Source organism: Falco naumanni, chromosome 11 (genome assembly GCF_017639655.2).
Source record: "Falco naumanni isolate bFalNau1 chromosome 11, bFalNau1.pat, whole genome shotgun sequence".
Lineage (NCBI taxonomy): Eukaryota > Metazoa > Chordata > Aves > Falconiformes > Falconidae > Falco > Falco naumanni.
In genome coordinates, this window is record NC_054064.1 from 18,085,326 (window position 1) to 18,104,305 (window position 18,980).

The window sequence follows — 18,980 nt, forward strand, 5'->3', positions numbered from 1 at the left end:
TAAAGGGCCAGTTCAGAGTTAAAACAGCTGTTCTGGCCTTAGATCTGAAGAACAGCATCAGTTAACAGGTTTTGACACTGTAACAGGCAATGGCTCATAGTTTTTGAGTATTTACTTTTGCTAATCTGAACCAGGGAACTGCTTGATCATGAGAGGAAAGTTTGGCCAGGATTGCAGGGAGACACTTTCAAATTAAGAATTTGAAAGGAATTAGAAGATAATCCTTTGCTGAGCATCTGCTCCCTAATAGAACAAAGTGGGGGAGAGAAAAGACACCAAAACAAGGAAACCTAATTTGAGCTGTTTAGTCTCCTGAAACCAAGTGTAGATATGTCTTTAGTCTTCTTTTATTTCTGGCCATTCGTTTTTCTCCTGTGATATTCCTGTAGCTAATTCCATTTCTCCCCCTGAACGTCATGACATCATGATGGTCACAGAGGGAATGGATGGGCACATCTATACTACACTGTGCTGTAGAAAGCAGTACAGCTACAGCAGCATGGAGCTATATACTTACAGGGCTGGATTCCCTCCAGAATGTGAGAGAGCTCATTTAAAATTGGCTCCAGGATCTACTGTTCTAGGACAGAAGATAAAACTAGCACACCCTGCTGGGATTAACATGGTTGGTAATCAGGCATTTCTGTAACGTTATCGGCTCAATCTAAAAGTTTCATTGTAGGAACTAGATTTGTGAGTTCGAGCTGGAGAGAGAGACTGGGAAGCTTCATCTCTGAGCTACAACTGTGGCTACTTGGGAAGTGAATTCAGTACACCAAGTTTGATCGGAAATGATTATTCTTGTGCTTACTGCGACTTTTCTGTGTGATGATTTTGCATTAGGTTGTTCACCGTACAGAGAAACATGGCAATTCTTAACTCCTTCTGAAAGGAAATCACTGTATTAGGATGCTATGAGCACAGCACTGGAATGCGCACTCCCAGAAAGTCATTCATTAGCACTGAGCATCCAGAGAAGGGACATGCTCACTGCCTGCTGACAAACTCAGAACATTTGGCAGATTCTGAGGTTTTTTGCAGGTTGGTGTTGTGATGTGGGCTGAGCTTTCAACCTTGCACACAACATTAATAATATGGAAATTGAAAGAGTACATACTCCAAGCAGGGCATGTTCCCAAGTTTGTGCCAAGATCTAAGCCATGCTGTACCTCAGGACTCTGAGCACTGGAGTGCTTATTAATTTTTCCCTGTAATTCTTAATAAAATTGTATTGCAGCATGCAAGCAACAAGGGCTTCTTTGATAATTTACCCTCTGCAAGTTCAAATCCATGTTAGTGAAAGGAACTGTCTACCTTATATTTCAAAAGTAATGAATTCAAACTCTGTTGGGATTGTAATTTTATTAGGAATTCTGCATATCTTCTCTTGTTATTATTTCTGGGTCAAATGGATCATTATATTGATTGATCAACACTTAATTTGTTATTATCCATAAGTACTCAGCAAATAATGAAAATACCCTGTCACTTTGTTAAAGAATGAATAAAAGAGACAGTATTAGGTTACTTTTTTTAATTAATTTTTTGCATACCTGTAGATCAAGCTTGTATATCTCTGGAGCTTTGACTGGCCACTCAAACATCTGGCAGGAAAAGCTAAGTAGTAAAATAATTCCTATATATGTGTGTGTATATGTAGATATTTTTACCAGTGTTCACTGTAAAAATAGAAAAAATGCAGGGCAGTAGGGTTTATGATAATGCTACAAGTTAATGATCTTGAGCACAGCAACAAACTTTTAGTGTTGCCATACTAATCAGGCATTTCTGTAGCCTAATCAGCTCAGTCTAAAAATCAAAAATCATGCAGCTCCATTCTAGGAGCTAGAAGGTCTGTACTTTGTAGCTGGAAAGAGAAGAGACTGGGAATTTATATGTATTTATATTTATATATTTATATTTATTGATTTATGATACTTCCTTTTGTAAAGATACATCTGGTTCTGGATTTGTTAGGCACATTTTCTCGTAACTTCTACTAACTGACATCCCATACAAAGTAGAAGAGCGAGAAGCACTGAAACATAGAGCATTCAGTACAAGTAATGTACATGTACATATATATTACACCATCAGTTGCAAGTCTTGAGGGAAAGACACTGGACCTTATTTTCAAACATTCTTAGTGCATACAAATTACATTGAGGCTTATAAAAGCTGAAAGAAATCCTGTTTCTGAAAATTGGGACCATTTTTCCCAGCGTGAGTAACCAGCATCTAGCCTTAAGAAAACCTATAAATTAATCCGTCTGTGTCTCAGCTTGCCTAACTAGTGTCTAAAGGAGGAATACTCTTGCCATGATGCAAAGCAGAACTGACAAGAAAAAGATACTCTTTTTTTCTGTCACAGTCATCTTACATGGACCAGCATTAGAGATGTTATTGTTTTATATATTTTATCGATAATGCAGTGTCAGGCATATCAGTACATTGAACTTATTTTTTCTACTAAGCAGATCTGCAAGTGTGCTGAAATTATACCACAACAGGTTGTTCATGACCAGCAGCACCAATAAATGTAGTGTTTTTGCAGATTGCATCCCAGTGACCTATACATCTGCACCAAAACAACTCACTGTTCCTCTCTGAGTGTATTCCATGATGCGCTTGCACAGGGGACTTACAATTATTTCATATGTCTCATAAATCCTTCCACAGTATCCCTGACTAATTACAGATGGGCAAGCTAACGTATTATGGTTGGTGCTGACCTGCCCACAGACTGGCCAGCTGAGAGGCCAATAGTCAACAGAACTGCTACATTCTCAGTTGAAACCTTTCTTTCATGGAAGCACTAATTTGGCTCTTTCTTTACTACCCAGCTGCCAGTTTTCATGAAACTTGTGGCAGACTTTATATCCATACAGTTCCTACAATTTTGCCCCTTCCTTAAAGGAGGTGAACTGACAGATGGACAAAAGAGCAGAGTGCGATGTTGTTTATTTTATCCTTCGAAAACCAGGCTGATGTTGGTATATAAAACTTCAGTCACAAAGTTATGTGACAAACACCACTCACAAAGTTATGAAATACCTTATAAATATGAAATATCTTATAAATATAAAAGGTGAAACTCTGATTTATGCCAATAGTCTTTTCAAGCACTAATGTTTATCTAATGGATTCAGCTACCAAAAATCATATGCTACAAAGAGCATTATAATTTGGGATTCACCTGTGCCATTATATCAAAGCTAAAATTATTCCATGAGACTTTGGAACGTTCCATGTTGGTTGATACTATGTGCTTTTAACTAAAAGCTTCGTCTTTCACTTTACATCAACAGAAGTGGAACGATTAATGCTTCAAAATACAAGAGAGGCTTTTGTTCTTGTTTAAATTTTTGTACCTTAGCTTGAAAGGTATCTTGAGCTCCTTTGAAGTTTTCCTTTAATATGCTGCACCCAAACCACTTCTTTATAAGAGCCTCATTTAACTTTTACATTTTGAAGATCTTTCAATGCAAGCCCAAATGTAACAAAAGAAAGTGATAATTGTTGAAACAGGCAGAGTTGTTGAATAGTGTAGACACTGAATCTTATGGAAGCCATATCCTGGAAGCATCTTGTGCAACTACTGGCTCTGGTGTATAGCTGGCAGGTAGGTCACATTGCATAGAATTCACTTCACGCTCTAGCTAATGTTTTCTTTAATTATTAATCAAGTTTAGTAGATCACAGAGACCCCAATTCCACAGAACTTGTGTAGCCCCTTGCAGAGAGCTCCACTTGCTGCCAGTGGCATTCCCTGAGAGGTCTGCTTGTGCAATTCTCAGACACAGGCTTGAATGCCAATTCTCTGTGATGTCAGTGGTTAGACTTCTATAGATTTCACTGGGGACTGGATTGAACTGTATATTTTTTGATAAAAGATTGAGTTTTTTCTCTCTGTGTTTGAAAACAGCTACCACCCAGATAATAGTAACAAGAACAACAACTGAAATGCTGATTTGAGATTTCAGTGAAGCTACTTAGGATTACAGGCAGAAGATCAAGACAGTCAACACTGAGAAGTGCAGGATTCTTTGCAGTTAATCCTGATACTGCCCTGGCACTCCCAGTGACTATGTAGTGGTATTCCTGCCCAACAGCCAAATAGACTGTTTAGTAGAGCTTGCAGAAGTTGTGAATATTTTCATACCCCGATTTAATTCCCTTGTGAGTAGTTCCTGAAAGTCACTGTACAGTGTATTTAATTTACTGTATTAGAAATATGCCACTTCAGATTTCTGATGACTGTCTGGCTTTGAGGCTTTGATGCTGTCATCAGACTCTATCATGAGTGAGGAAATGTTGATGTCATACTGTGGTTTATGAGCCACAAGCTCATCATGCCTATATTTCTGCTTGATTTTGTGCTTCTACCAGTGTTGTGGGAACTCACACAGCATTTCAGACCTTTGAAAGTCTAATTCTCATGCACTATAGTTTTTTTTCTTTCTTTCTGAACTGGGGCAGATGTCCCTTTCTGTAATAATTTAATTAACATTTTGGAATAATGATGCATTAATTAATGCCAGATTAATGCAGACAATGGAAATGCTACAGAATTACACTTTATATCAACACTAATGCAAAATGAGCTCATCCTGGATAATATTTCTTACAGAGAATACAAAAAGAGATAATACTAATTAGGCCATCAATTTAAATTTACCATAATTTCAATCCATGTCACTTATCTGTTCTCTAACATAAAACATTCTGTTCTACCATACACTTTTTGCTGCATTGATATAAGTATGGCAGCCAGACTGGGAGTCATTTCCTAATGTACATTCTTATAGATGATGGTACACTCCTGTGCTGTAATCCTGGGTTTGGTGCCTGTGTTGTGAAGGATTGAACTTTAAACATCAGTTATAGACTTGATAATGTTCTGACATAGATCTTCTGTGGGTAGAGAAACTTCACTGGCAAAAAAATACCCCCACCAGAGGCACAGTATTTTGTATTGTGCCTGGCACATTATTAGACTGTAGCACACAGTTCAGATTATTCTAATTCTTCCTGGCATGGCCCACATTTGCTGCTGCAAATACAACATCTACAAAGTCATTCCTTTGTGAGCATTATTATTTCAACTGCTTTGTAACAGAATGTGAGACAAATAAAAAATGAAGATTTCTGTTCCCAAGTAGCTTCAGTCTCAGTAGCATACTCCCATTTCTGAGAATACATGGTTTACTTAAGACATGTCTGATCTCACTTGCAGTTTGGTGGATTTTTCTATGACCATCATCTAGGCACTGCTTCTTGTGCAGGCAAGAAAAGAGGATTAAAAAGATAATTCTGAAAAGCAAAGCATGAAAAAAAAATAGCAGAGATGATTCAGTTTCAATGAACATCCAACAGAGTTTTGCTTTCCTCTCCATCTCTCCTTCTGACTCTCTGGCATTCTGTGTGGAATCTTCTGGGTCACCAGAATTTCAGGCTTCTTGCTCTTCAGAAAGCTGTGTTGAAGACCAACAGAGAGTCAAGTCACTAGGGACCAGTCAGACTGACTTGCAAGCACTGATGTTCATTTGGAATTCCCAAGGTGTACAGGGAGTCAGATGCACTTCAGTCTAAAATATGTAATGAAACAACATCAGGGACCTGGAAGTCTTTTCTGTACCAGCACACTAGGAATTTGAGAATTCTTCATCCACTGTGAAGAGCTTTGTTTGAAAATCAAAGGAACATTTTTTATTTTCCAGAATGCAATTTTTCAGAATTTGATGTGTGATGAATTTTAAGATATTTGGGGTTTTTTATTCCAAATACAAGCAACACCTGATTTTGAAATTCCCTGTGAAACAGACTCTGCACAGCTCTAGTTGCTTTCTTCAAACACTGAAACATCCTCCTTTATAGAGTATATATTAATTGTGTGCTTTTACACTAGCCATTTGTACCAATTTTATGGTATAAAATTGAATTATTTAGTCCAACAGAGAAAATGCTGATTCCCTTATAGAATGTTTTCACCAACAAAGGGATTTTAAGAAGCGTTGGCCACTCAGCAGATCAGATCAGGAGACAGCAGCCGTGGCAAACTATGGAGTAGTGACCGAGTTAAAAAAAAACAAACCACATAGACAGTCGTGCTTTATGGGAAAATGTTTCAGGCTAGATAATATCTCAGGAAATCCTTTTGCTGGTGCATTGTGTATCTTCCAGAAAAGGCCATCCTTTTTTATAGACATTCTGAGTGAAATGTCTGTCATGTAAAGAACGAACAACTCGTATATACTTAAATGGCATTAGCCCTAAAACAGGAGTTGTGTAGGATTTGTCCATCACAAATCTACATGGTGTTCTGCACCAGAATGAATTTCAGACAATGTACTTTGGCTTTTGCATACTGCTTTCTCTGGAGAGTACCATTCTGGTCTCTACCACATTGGCAAATTGAATTAATGCAATAGCTTTTCTTCTCTACAGAATTTATTTCTAATTTAGAAAAGGTCAGATATGTAAATCTGTGATTTTTTAAACGAAACTACCTCTTTTTTGGGGACAGTTTAATATGACTGGCCATCACTGCCCAGGACTGTTAAAAGAATATGTAGTTAGGAGTAATGAAGTGAGTGGATTTTTGAAAATAAGAAAAAATAGTTATTTTCCAAGGTGCTATCTATTAGATAGTGAAACAGACTTTTTGGAGAACTACAGTAAGCCGTCATCATTAGGTGGGCTTGTAACTCTGTGCAGAGTAGACAATGTACTAGACAAAGTATGATAACTGAATAGACTGAACTGATGTTGATCCCAATGTTCTGGAATTAAGAAATCCCAGAAATCTTTTTGATCTCTAATTTCTGTGAGGACTGGCAAAGAAGGGCTTTTGTGGATCAGGACTCAAGCAAGTATAGTAAAACAGTCTTGTATAGTAAAACCGTCTTGTGCCGAGGAAAAATTTGCTCTGTGCCAATCTACACTTTGCTTTCCCATCTCAAGTGCTATTAATCCCTTACTTTCACAAGCAATCAAGTATGTTCAGAAAAACTAAAAAAAGTTTAAAAAAAGATTATTTTTAGATTTTATATGAAACATCAACTAGAAACTAATTGGATTAAATATTTTAGTATAAAAATAGCACTCTTTTCCAGACTTTTTGTTTAGGTTGCCAGTTTTAAATATGTGTTTTTCTCTAAGTCTCCATATTGCATTTTTTTCTCATTAAGTTATATGGTCTCAAAATAAAAAACTTTTAATCTTAATGTTTTAGATGATCATAACACTTTATTGCTAAGAATGGTATCGTCATAGTGTTGAGAGCAGCTCTGAGGAGGACTTGGGGGTGTTGGTTGACAAGAAGCTCAACGTGGACCGGCAATGTGTGCCTGCAGCCCAGAAAACAGACTGAATCCCGGGCTGCATCAAAAGAAGTGTGCCCAGCAGGTCGAGGGAGGTGATTCTGCCCCTCTACTCCTCTCTCATGACACCCACCTGGAGTACTGCATTCAGTTCCGGGGCCCACAACATAAGGAGGACACGGACCTATTGGAGCAGGTCCAAATGGGGGACACAAAGATGGTCAGAGGGCTGGAGCACCTCTCCTATGAAGACAAGCTGAGAGAATTGGAGTTGTTCAGCCTGGAGAAAAGAAGGCTCCGAGGAGACCTTATAGCAACCTGCCAGTGCCTAATGGGGGCCTGCAGGAAAGCTGGAGAGGGACTTTTTACAAGGGCAGGTAGCGATAGGGCAAGGGGAAATGGCTTTAAACTGCAAGAGGGTAGGTTTAGATTAGGTATTAGGAGGAAATTCTTTACTGTGAGGGTGGTGAGGCACTGGAGCAGGTCGCCCAGAGAAGTTGTGGTTGCCCCATCCCTGGCAGTGCTTAAGGCCAGGCTGGAGGGGCTTTGAGCAACCTGGCCTAGTGGAAGGTGCCCCTGCCCATGGCAGGGGAGTTGGAACTAGATGATCTTTAAGGTCTCTTCCAACCCAAACCATTCTATGATTCTGTGATCATGGAGGTACAAATAAAATATTTTAGCTGGACAGGTATCTGATGGTGCTGTGTTTCGCTGAAACTACAAATGAATATCTACAGGGGATGGAAATAGGGTTGGATGCCTCCCTTGGAGATGACATCTTTATGGAACATAAAATTCTAAATGTGAAGATGTCAGGGTTAACTTCAAGTATTTTAGTACCCACATATTTAAGTACCAGGGTTTTTTTCTGGCACATTTCCAGCCTTAAATCAGACATGGAATACTTGTAAGGTGATGGTTGATAGAGGATTTCAACAGCTTTTCAATTTTAACTTTACATTTAAGGCTTTTGCAGGACATCCTTCTTCTATGACAGCACCAATACATTGGTAACACCTGCCTCTTTCCAGTTGATCACACCTGTTGACACTTATGTGCATTAACAAATCAACTAATAACCTTCTGGTCCTTTTTTTCATGTGCATTAGTACTGGTAGCTCTGTGCATAGAGAATTATGATATACAATGTATTCCTTGTTTAAATGGATTTTATTGAGTGCCAAACGTATTTCTGGTCATATTGCTTAATGATACCTCTAACTCAGAAAGGGTAATTCTAAGAAAAGAAAGCTTTTTCACAGAGTTATGTAATTTTTGAATAATTCTATTCCCAGGCTGTCCTATGAGTTATATGTATTTAAATTTTGTCCCAGAATAGTAGGACAGTTCATGTTCATATCAACTCTCTGTATTTATGTGTATGAAAGTTAAAAGCCCTAAAAGAGCTGACTTTGAAGGTTCTGTTGATGGCCAGAGAATATGGTACAGTGCTGCATGTTGGAACACAACACAAATAATACCAGGCTAATTCCAGAGGGGGTAATATATCCACAGGGAGTGGAGCAGCATCGTAAGAGGTTACTAGCTTGGAGTTTGAAAGCTTAGAGAGCCACAGTCAAGTGATGCTACACCTGAGCAAATATATCCTCCATCGTTAAGAACGGTAATTAATCAGGCTGCAAATGTGGTTGCAACTAGTTTAGATTGCAGAGATGTTTGTCAAAGCCAAAACAAATATTGGTATCACCAGAGTTACATGCTCAAATTTTACTGGTGAAAATTTAAAAAATCACTACTTAGGCACATTCATATTATGTAGATTGGCTAATAACTATTGAACATTTGAAAGTTCAAAGCAATAAGTAAAAACTGTAACAGTTGGAGAATGTTGAATAAATCCAAAGAAATCATGATCAGTTCATGGATATTTAGTAAACAATAGTTGTCTAAGTTGTTTGCTATGTATTGTTTATTCACCTCTAATAAGTATCATACAGTATAAATGGTATTTTTATTTCTGCTCCTAGAGTGTGAAAAAATCTGTGGAAGCTAACTGAGGGCTTTGCAAGTGTATCTGAATGGTGGATCAACTGAGATAAGTTGGAGTTTATGTCACTGAATATATTGTATGATCAATGGATAAGGCATGGTTTAAATATAGATGGAAAACCACAGGGTATTAAGTATCTAGGAATATTTTACCTTACGGAGTTGAAGTCTACAACTAAACAAAGAGGTAATGTGAAATACAGTGAAAAAAAATATTTGCTGGGTGGTCTCTGCCACATACTGTATCGTCTGGTGGAAAAGGCTGAGAGCCATAAAAAAGATATTGGGACCAAATCTGACATACTGTATACATTAAACGTCTTACTATTTACCTTCTGAGAAAAGTTCTTTAAGGAACTCATGGGTTTGTTAACAAAAACTTCATGGCATTATAGGAAGCCCAAATTCTGGGATGAAAATGTGAGCGTTAGCCAAACCTTTAGGTGGAGCAAATTTTCCAGAGTTACAAAAATATTGTTTTTTTGTGAAGCCAAGGAATGGATACCATATAAGTGGATCTCAGCCCACTTGGATAGCCTTTGAAGAAGCACAAACATTACTTTTTCATTTGTTCTCATTAACAATAGTGAACTGAAAAGAGCTGAATGCAGTGCTGAAAGCCATGGCTGACTAGATTTTGAATCATAAAGAAAATGCAGGGGAAAATGCAAGGGAAAATAGAAAATGAAAGGAAGTCCTATGAAACATATGAAATGTTTTCTTGATTTTTCCTTCTGACATGCCAGGGCCTTTTGGGCACCACCAGGCCCCTGGTCTAGACCCACAGCTGGGGGCTCCCTCCCCTGCCCCTGGGCAGGACCCCAGTCCGGCCTGCAGGGCTGCCAGCCCTGCCCAGCCACACCATGGCAGGGCCGGCCCCAGGTCACGGCGGGGCCTGCCCGTGGGGCCCTTGAGCCGGCCCTAATCACAGGCCCATGTCCCGGCCCAGCCTCGGCCCATCCCTGTCCCCAGGTGGCCCCAACTGGCCCCTCTCCTGGCCGGGGGTGGGGTAGGCCTTGGCTGCCCGGCTCTGCCATGCCATCCGTGGGGCCTCCGCTCCCGGCCTCATGGAGGCCTAGGCCTGCGCAGGGCCCCGGTGCTGGACAGTAAAGCAGGAGGGCTGCATGTTGTAGCTTTACAGAATACGTCAGACCCGCAGAACAGTGTCTGTTCCTTTCTCATCTCCTTGTGAAACAGTGTAGGCTCAGATCAGGACTTCAAATGCATGCAGTCACAGCCTTCCCACAGACGGTGAGAGAAGTACTGCAGAAACATCTCTGCTTCTCCACTAGGACTGATACAGCAGCAAGGTAAGTAAAACATAGACTTCTGCTAATTTCTAAGGGATTTGAGTCAAGCCCTTTAACTATATACATTATGTTCTCCCCTCCTCTCTGCTCGCTTCAATCTCCTCCAAATTACTACTCGCAGCTTAATGAATAAACACTGTAGCCTTAAATGCTGAAGGGAGGCAATGGAGGAAGATTACAGGGTGAATGCAAGGAAGGAGTTCTAATGTGCTGCCTTATTCCTGCTGCTTTATTTTTGATTAATGGAACAATAAACACCAATGAGAACTGCTAGGGATAGCTCAAGAGATGTGGACAGATGCTTGTCTTGTGGCTTTTCAAAGGGCATTTACTACCTTAAATATTCTACAATTATAATTTTGGTTGAGGTTTGGTGGCTCTACTCCATTTGTATGGGTATCCAATTACAACTGAAATATTTGCACTTGACAGCAGTTTTAGACTACATAGTTAAATGAAAAATGAACCAAATGCAATACATACTTCAATAACAATCAGTCTTAAGAGAATTTTTTGAAGAACAACTTCTGACCCACCAGGATTATTAAACATCCCATAGCATTTTTTGTAAGATTAGTCACAGTGTCTTTTCTGAAACTCAATTTATATTATTACATTCTTCCTCCATAAATCACCCTGCAGTATTAACTGAACATAGTATTCTTCCGTCACATACTGTTGTAGAAAGTTAAAAAGCTGTCGTGTTCCACCTCAAAAATGGATCCACTTTCTTAGAATGTAATGCAGTTTTATTATAAGATTTGGAAGTTTTTGTTGTTTTACAATCCAGTACATGTGCAAGAGAATCTGTTGTTTTTTCAGTGCTGGTTGGTTTCCTCATCTGCATCAATGAATATACAAATAGTAAATATTGGTATTTTGCAAGGGCACTAGTTTCCAGAGATTGTCCCCAAGGACTGTCCACAAAAGAAGGAAACCTATAGATTTCCATTTGCATATGTGCCTAAGTGCGTGCACCAGCAAAGAACCAAGTTTCTAATTTTTTAAAACTTCTCTTTATTTCACAAGCAATGACTATGTTCTAGCTGAAGGTCCAAAAAACCATGAGTATTTACTTAATACATTTTGTATCTTCGCAAGTCTTGCAGGTGATGCAAAAAATGTCACTCCTTCGTTTTACTCTATCAAGCAAGCAGATAATTCTTCTTAAAGTCATCTTTTGACAGAAAGGAGAGCCAGTAGCCCTGCTTCTCTTGTTTATTATGTATCTCATTATATATTTGCCAGAATGGGGTTATAAACCTTGTGCTCTGTCCAGATTCAAGTGTGAATAATTACATTCTGCCTACCTAAATTCCCACTGCAGTTTCATTTGGGTACAGTATATTTCTTCATTTCCTGCTCTCGGGCCTGTTCTGGCATCTATTGAAGTTAATGGAAAGTTCTCAAAGACTATGGTGAAGGAAAATTTCCATAAACTATGGTGTAATTCTGTTGTGCTATTAAACAGCTTGAGTTGACATAAGTACAGTCTGTATCTTATTATAAATTGCTTACACTCTTTATCTTTACCAGTTTGGAAAACTCTTCACATCTCATCAACATTATGTGTATATTCAAGACATAATGAATGGTAACTACAGTATTATATATGTATTCTGTTGGAGACATAAATATCTGTTAAATTTACAGATACATATGGTTGATTTCGGTGTCACTTAATTTTATGAAGATCTTTCTTTTGACTTCAGTGAGGATGTTTAGGTAATACCTTGAGAGCAGTAGGACATAGTAGCCTTCTGAGGCACAGAAATTCTGTTCTCTGTCTTCTGTGGATGCATGCAGAAAAAAATAGAAATAAACAAGTTGTTCAAAAAATGAATTCAAGTTTTTTGAACCCCAGATCAATACCTCAACTACAATACTCCATGGCACTTCATTAAGGAATGGATGCAGTTGCAAATAATTGGCGCTCTATACTTTCTTAGTAAACTTCAGTATTTTTGCAAAATTTATTTTTGCTTTAATAACAGTTCTAGAGGTAGAAAATGCAGGTTTTGATCCCTCTCACTTGGCTCTAAGAAGTTCCTTAGAGGAGATAAAGAGAACATGTCTCAGTGAGCAACTCAAAACAAATGCAGACCAAATTGTAAAGTTAATTCAGACCTGAGCTTTCCTAATGTTTTGGGACACTCAGGCCCATCTTTAGCCAGAATAGATTTTATTTAGTATTTTGATAAAGGGTCACTGTCTAATTGGACTAGATGACTCCAGGCTGGAATGTATTTGGTAGAGTTATTCTGACCTTCTTTTCTGTTGATTATTATGTTTTATAAGTTACTCCATTCACTGTCATTCTTAGGGCTTTTGACCATATTCTCATGAGCCAGGCCCAGGCCAGGGCAGGACAGAGGCCATCTCTTTATTCCTCCAAAGTCCGTGTCATGTACTTTCAACTTTGGACTGAGCTATTGGCATGGAAATTGACAGTTTTCTAAATATACATAATATCTTTTCTTTGGACTTAAAGCCGGGAGTAGGGCTAGTTTAAAAGTCTGTGATGACAGCTTCATACCATTTCTCAGAAGTCAGCAAAGGAATTCTGCAGTGAAGCTAAAGCAGTGGAGAGAATCTCAACAATTTAATTCTGTGATTCTTGTGGCAGTGGGAGGTCATTTTAATTCAAGAGCAAAACCAAGAGTCTTGCAGTATCACATACTGCATTTAAAAATCCTCTAAGTCAGAAGTGCGGTTCAGGTAAGCAAGCCGGTTAAAACCCTCCTGACAAGAAAGATGGTTTTATTTTATTTAATTTTTAAATGTTTCTGCAGCTTGCTAGTTTCATAACCTAGGGCAAGTTTAATTAAAGTCAATGAAGCAGTTTAAAGTGAAGAAAAAAGCAGCATTAGAAAAAGTGTTGATTGTTTTCTAATTACGCTGTGGACTTCCTCTGTAATGGATTCTTGCCTTTCAGCTCTAGATAAAGCCACTGATGTATGCCAATATAGATGGGAGACCTGGGAAATTCCTTTATAAAATTTACTTACTAGTCACTTCTCTAGATAGCTTAGCACCCTTGCAACATGATCCATGTCATCGCTTTCTGTCAACAGCTGGACAAGGTGGAATTATTTTCTGAAGATTGTAACAACAGAATAGCATATCATCTGGGAAGGTTTTGCACGTATAGTCTGAAAACCTTTTGGTTTATGAATCCTTTATTCAGAGAGCAAACCTGTATGATACTATTTAAGTGTCCAGATTCAGCCTGAGCAGAGGAATACCAGTGAATATGGAGAATAATAGTTGTTGTGAATGCTGATTTGAACCCATGGATGATCTGAATAGGATTTTGTTTTGATGTGGCTGGACAGCTTGCCTACAATACAAATGGCACCCCTCTTACCCTCAGTGTAAGGATTTGCTAGTTGTACATTGCCTCCAGTCATTCCTTCCAAACGTTTCCACAGGCAGTGGCAGTCAGTATTTCTACCAGCTGATCATCAGCCAGGTTTGTGATCTGACAGTGATTTGCTCTAGTAGAACCATTAATCTCTTCTGGAATGGTGCATAGAATCATTGAGATTGGAAAAAACCCTTGAGATTGAGTCCAACCATAAACCTAACAGTGCAAAGTCCACACTAAAACATGTCCCTAAGCACCATGTCTACATATCTTTTAAGTACTTCCAGGGATGGTGACTCAACCACTTCCCTGGGTGGCCTGTTCCAGTGTCTGATAACCCTTTTTGTGAACAAATTTTTTCTAATATTTTACCCTCCCTTCTGTTAGATGCAGCATTTCATGCTTTGGCCTTTCTGACATATCCCAGTTCATCTCATCTAACCTGCCAGAGGAAGGTATTAGGAGTACAATTTGTGCTGTAGCCATCTCATCCAGAAGTTTACCTTGAGGTTTTATATTTTCAAATCAATCTGCATATCAATAAGTACTCCCACTGAGCTTTTAGCAAAAAGCATGTGCTGTGTTATACCAGCTATGCTGTAAAAGAAAAATCAGATTTTATAGCCTGCTGTAAGTCCCCTTTGTTCAGGACTACATGTTAAATAAAGTATGTATTACAACTTTTGATACACTTACTCCTTTGTTTTATTTTAGACGATTTATTCAGTCTCCAAAATCCTTCCATCAAGATTTTGGCCTGATGACTGTCTAGAGGCCTCCTTAAATTAGAGCAGGTACATTAGGTTCTGCACTTCTGAAATCCTGAATTGTCCCATCGTTCTTCATCACCATTTTAATGGGCGTATTTCTGGTCCTGATGAAGAAAGAGTCTGCTTGGCAAGATGTAGTAAACTAAGCATGAGCTTTGAGTGGGCTTGTTGATAGAGTTCACTAGAGGAATGTAACATTTACAGAGGAATTGAAATGCTCCTAGCAGTGCATTTTTCCTGTGAGAAACCCACTGAATGCTCACAGAATCAAAGGCTACAAACAAAATCTTTTGCATCTCTAGCAAAGCAATGAATGCATTTCACATTTATTTTGCAAACAATCAACTTAATGATCAGGTTATTTTTGTAGAAATAATAACTTGTTTGTAACTGCGTATTGAAAAACACATCAGAAGTCATTTAGGTTGCAAGATCAGGCACTCCCAGTTTAGAGGATGGCCCTAGAATCCTAAGTCAGCCTCCATTAGGTATGTGTTATGATGGCATCCTTCTTTACAAATCACTTACTATTCTTGCCTCATTTTGCACAAGAGCAATGATTTGCAGGGAATAAGGAAGGTGTTGAGTAGTTCTTTTTAACTTCATTACCTAGTCTGTAGTCTTAAGCCTTATTAATTGTCCACTGTGTCAGCTAATGTAATCCAAACCTGCTCTGCATTTGGAATTATTAATGTCTTTTTACTGTTTTCAATGGCATTCTTCATTATAGAATTATCTGAATACTTCCCCAGTGAGTTTTTCTGTATGGGGGAAGACAAGAATATTATCCCCATTTTATAGCTGGTAAAGTGTAAATTTGCTGAGCAGTAGTAAGAAGTCAACATGACTAAGACTCGTCCTGGCAGTGTTTTTAAATTTATATCCTCTCAGGGACATTGCATGTCCTTATGTCCCTGTATTTTGTGTAAGGGTAAATAGGAATTTTGCCTTCTTGTCATTCTATCATTCATTATGTGGCCTCTCTGTATTACTCCATCCTTTATTTGGGCAGTTTCTGTCTTTTTAATCTTTGCACACTGGGATTTCCCTTTAGGCCCCCATCATTTTTACTGCTCATATCTAGACATTTCCACTTTAGAGAGAATAAGATCAAAATTCTGTTTAATTGTCCACTATAAAAAAAATAATCTGGAATGTTTTTATCTGAAAGATGTCTTTTTAAAGCAAAATGCATTCCACAAAATGACTACAACATGGACAGTGTCAGTGCTGACTTGCTTGGTCCTGGGACTGAGTAATCCTTTTCAGGGACAATGAATGTGTATGCCATTAGCCAAGTCTGAGAGAGGATGCTGGTTAACATTAATGTGTTGCTGGTGGTTTTATGAAACAAAATTTTGACTGCTGAAGACTAAACTAAGCAAATTGGGGTTAGTTTGGACAGACCACTGCAGGGTATGAAATGGTCCTTTGCAATGAATGGGGCTTGATTTAAACAGTCACGCACCAGCATGCAGAGTGCATATTCCATATCTAAGCCATTCAGTGGCTTGTATTTATTATTCAGACTGGCATTCACTTATGTGAAAACGCCATGTATTTAGATTGGAAACAGTTTTAAATAATTATCATAATAATAATATATCAACTCCAGCAACAGGCATATTTTATTAAGTAACACAAGATGTAGATTTGGGAGTGCTGCTAATAAGGTGGATCAGTGTGCTCCTGCAGCTTGGGCCAAGTGTACTGTTGATGGCGATTAGAAGATGGTGTTCACAACTGTGAAATCTAAATGCAGGGCCTTAACATTCAGGGCTATCTAGAGAAAGCTAGAATTTTCAATGACGTGCCTTGCTACAATTTTTCTCTGGTGTAATGTTGGTTGCTTGCAGTAACTATTTTTCTTTTCCAAAACAGTACAGATTTGGACACTGAATCATGCTTTGGTGTCCTGTCACTGTGCATCGCTGTGATCGCACGGTGCCTAATGGTGCATGGTCTGAGTGCAACATCACTGTTCCAAAACAGATCAACTACTAAACTGATAGGCAGTATAATGAGAAACTCCTGGCGACAGCAGGTATTTCTATTTTATCTGAGAATAATTCACTGAGTAGATAATTGGTGAATTCCCAGTGGGGAAAAAAACTTGATTCTGTCTGAGCATAGGTTACCAAATCTACCACCATAAAATAATTGATTTTGTGATATATCAAGTAGGGACATAGTTGAGACTTGAACTTTTCACTTAGGGCCTCAGGGTGAACTTGAACCAAGCTCCCAAAGGTGAAGAACCAGTGCTTGACACGTGCAGGGTTTTGCACTCTTTAACAGCCTCTTTAACTTTCATTTTCCCCTATTAATCTACTTTCACCAAGATCTAGATGTGCACAGAGTCTCATTAAGATGGTTGAGTTGTCATTGGAGATAATCACCAAAGGAATGTGTTATAAAAGGAGAAAAAAAGTATGTCTAGAAAGTCTGAATAATTTTTTTTTATGCTGTTGTTTTAGTGAAGAGGCATTGGATGCTGATAGGAAAGTTACTATAGCTATAGGGCACATTTAATTACATTTGAGAAACTTCTTTTAATCCTGTAATAACAAAAAATTAAATCAGTGCTGACATTTTTTTGTTGCCAGAAGAAGGTAGTAAAAGGGTAAAGAAATAATTGTTAGTTCTGAGAATATAATTAGCAACTTTAATGCTTTAATCTAAAAAATGCATATTTTGAGCCTGGGTGAATGATTAAAGAAAAGATATTGAAAGCCTTTGAAATTTCTAACTGTTTGTTTTTAATTGTAAATTATGATCACTGTAATTAGCTCATTTAGTACATTTATAATGTAAACAAATATGAATATACGGAACTTCAGTGATATATTTCAGGGCAAATAAGAGCAACATTGTGACCCTGGGCTCTATTTATTAAGCCTTTCTTGTAGCGTTTGGCACTGCTTCATTCTTTCATACTGGGTTTTTTTCCCCCTTTTTTTTCCCGGAAGATAAAAGAAAGCCGTACATAATACTTGCAGGTCTCTGCTAAAGTCTTAATGCATCTGGAACTAGACGGAAGAAAATAGAGATAGAAATCTTGTCCTTTTTGGGCTTCATCTAACCTCACTCTGAAGCTTTCTTAGAGCTAGAGTATTTATCATATTAAAGAATAAATGCTACGTGATTTCTTACACATTAGGTTGTTAATTCTGAGCAATTAGATCAACTGGAAGTCATACTATGTTTCAGGTAGGCTTACCCATTTCCATAGCTAGGTATCTGCTGAAATGCAGTGTGTCGGATACTGGCTGTTCTGTTTCCTGGTGATGCACTTTATGTAGCATCCTGGGACTGGATTTCAGAGATCGGCTCCTTTTCCGATACGTGTGCCGGCCCACACATCGCTCAGTAACACCAACAGGAGCTGCCTGGCTAAGAATCCCTGCATGCTAATGGAAACACTTAATGAGTAACAGGATGTTTTTCCCCCACCAAGTTCAAAGATTAAAATTTTGGGGTTTAGTCTCACCATTATTTTTATGGAAAAGGCATCTTTTGTTACATTTCCAGAGCTCAGTTATCATGCTGTGACACACTGCATCCAGTTCTGATAAGTCGTGGAAAGTTATGATTAGTTAAGCTCCTTATGAATAGAGAAGGCTTCCCTGAAGGTTGAAACTGGCCTCTAACTTGAGATTTTAAATAATTGTTGAAGTGTTTTGACTAGGCTGCCTTTGTGTACACTGAACAGTTTAAGGTTACTTTTTAATCCAGTGGCGCCTGTTTTATGATGTACACTTGCTGCGGATTGAATGTTGTTCTGTTCATCACTGCCAGCTGTCTCCTTGGGTTCCTGTAGTAACTAAGTTATTTTATCTCAGAGGAATGAATTGTCAGTAACAAGTAAATAATAACTTTTCTGCTGAATTCTCAAGATTTTTTTTAAAAAACCCTCTTCTTCTGTCATACTTCTCCTATAATGTAAAATGTATTGTGAGGGTTAGTTGCTGTATTCTTGCGCTGTGAGCCTTCAGGAGTCAAAATGTTTATAGCATGAAACAAAGGTAGAAGAGGTACATATTGCAGCAGTGTATTCACCATATTCTGTGGATATTTTTTAGCTGAAGGACGTAAGCCCTGGTTATTACAGCTGTCACGGTGACATCTGATATTTCAGTATCAGTGATTGCCTCACCCACCACATGACCCTGATCAGTACTGTGATTCTCTGTTCGCTATT

The 18,980-nt window shown here is 38.4% G+C and overlaps 2 long non-coding RNA genes across 5 annotated transcripts in view; both read left to right on the forward strand.

Annotated features, from left to right (window-relative positions):
* The window catches only part of LOC121095619, a 149,324-nt gene extending 139,946 nt beyond the window's left edge, over positions 1-9,378 (forward strand). For both annotated transcript variants that reach the window (XR_005830159.1, XR_005830158.1), the window contains one exon: positions 9,311-9,378. This is a non-coding gene — a long non-coding RNA (uncharacterized LOC121095619). The remainder of the gene's footprint in view (positions 1-9,310) is intronic.
* Positions 9,379-10,533: 1,155 nt separating this feature from the next.
* The window catches only part of LOC121095345, a 296,583-nt gene continuing 288,136 nt past the window's right edge, over positions 10,534-18,980 (forward strand). For all 3 annotated transcript variants that reach the window (XR_005830073.1, XR_005830072.1, XR_005830071.1), the window contains exon 1: positions 10,534-10,642. This is a non-coding gene — a long non-coding RNA (uncharacterized LOC121095345). The remainder of the gene's footprint in view (positions 10,643-18,980) is intronic.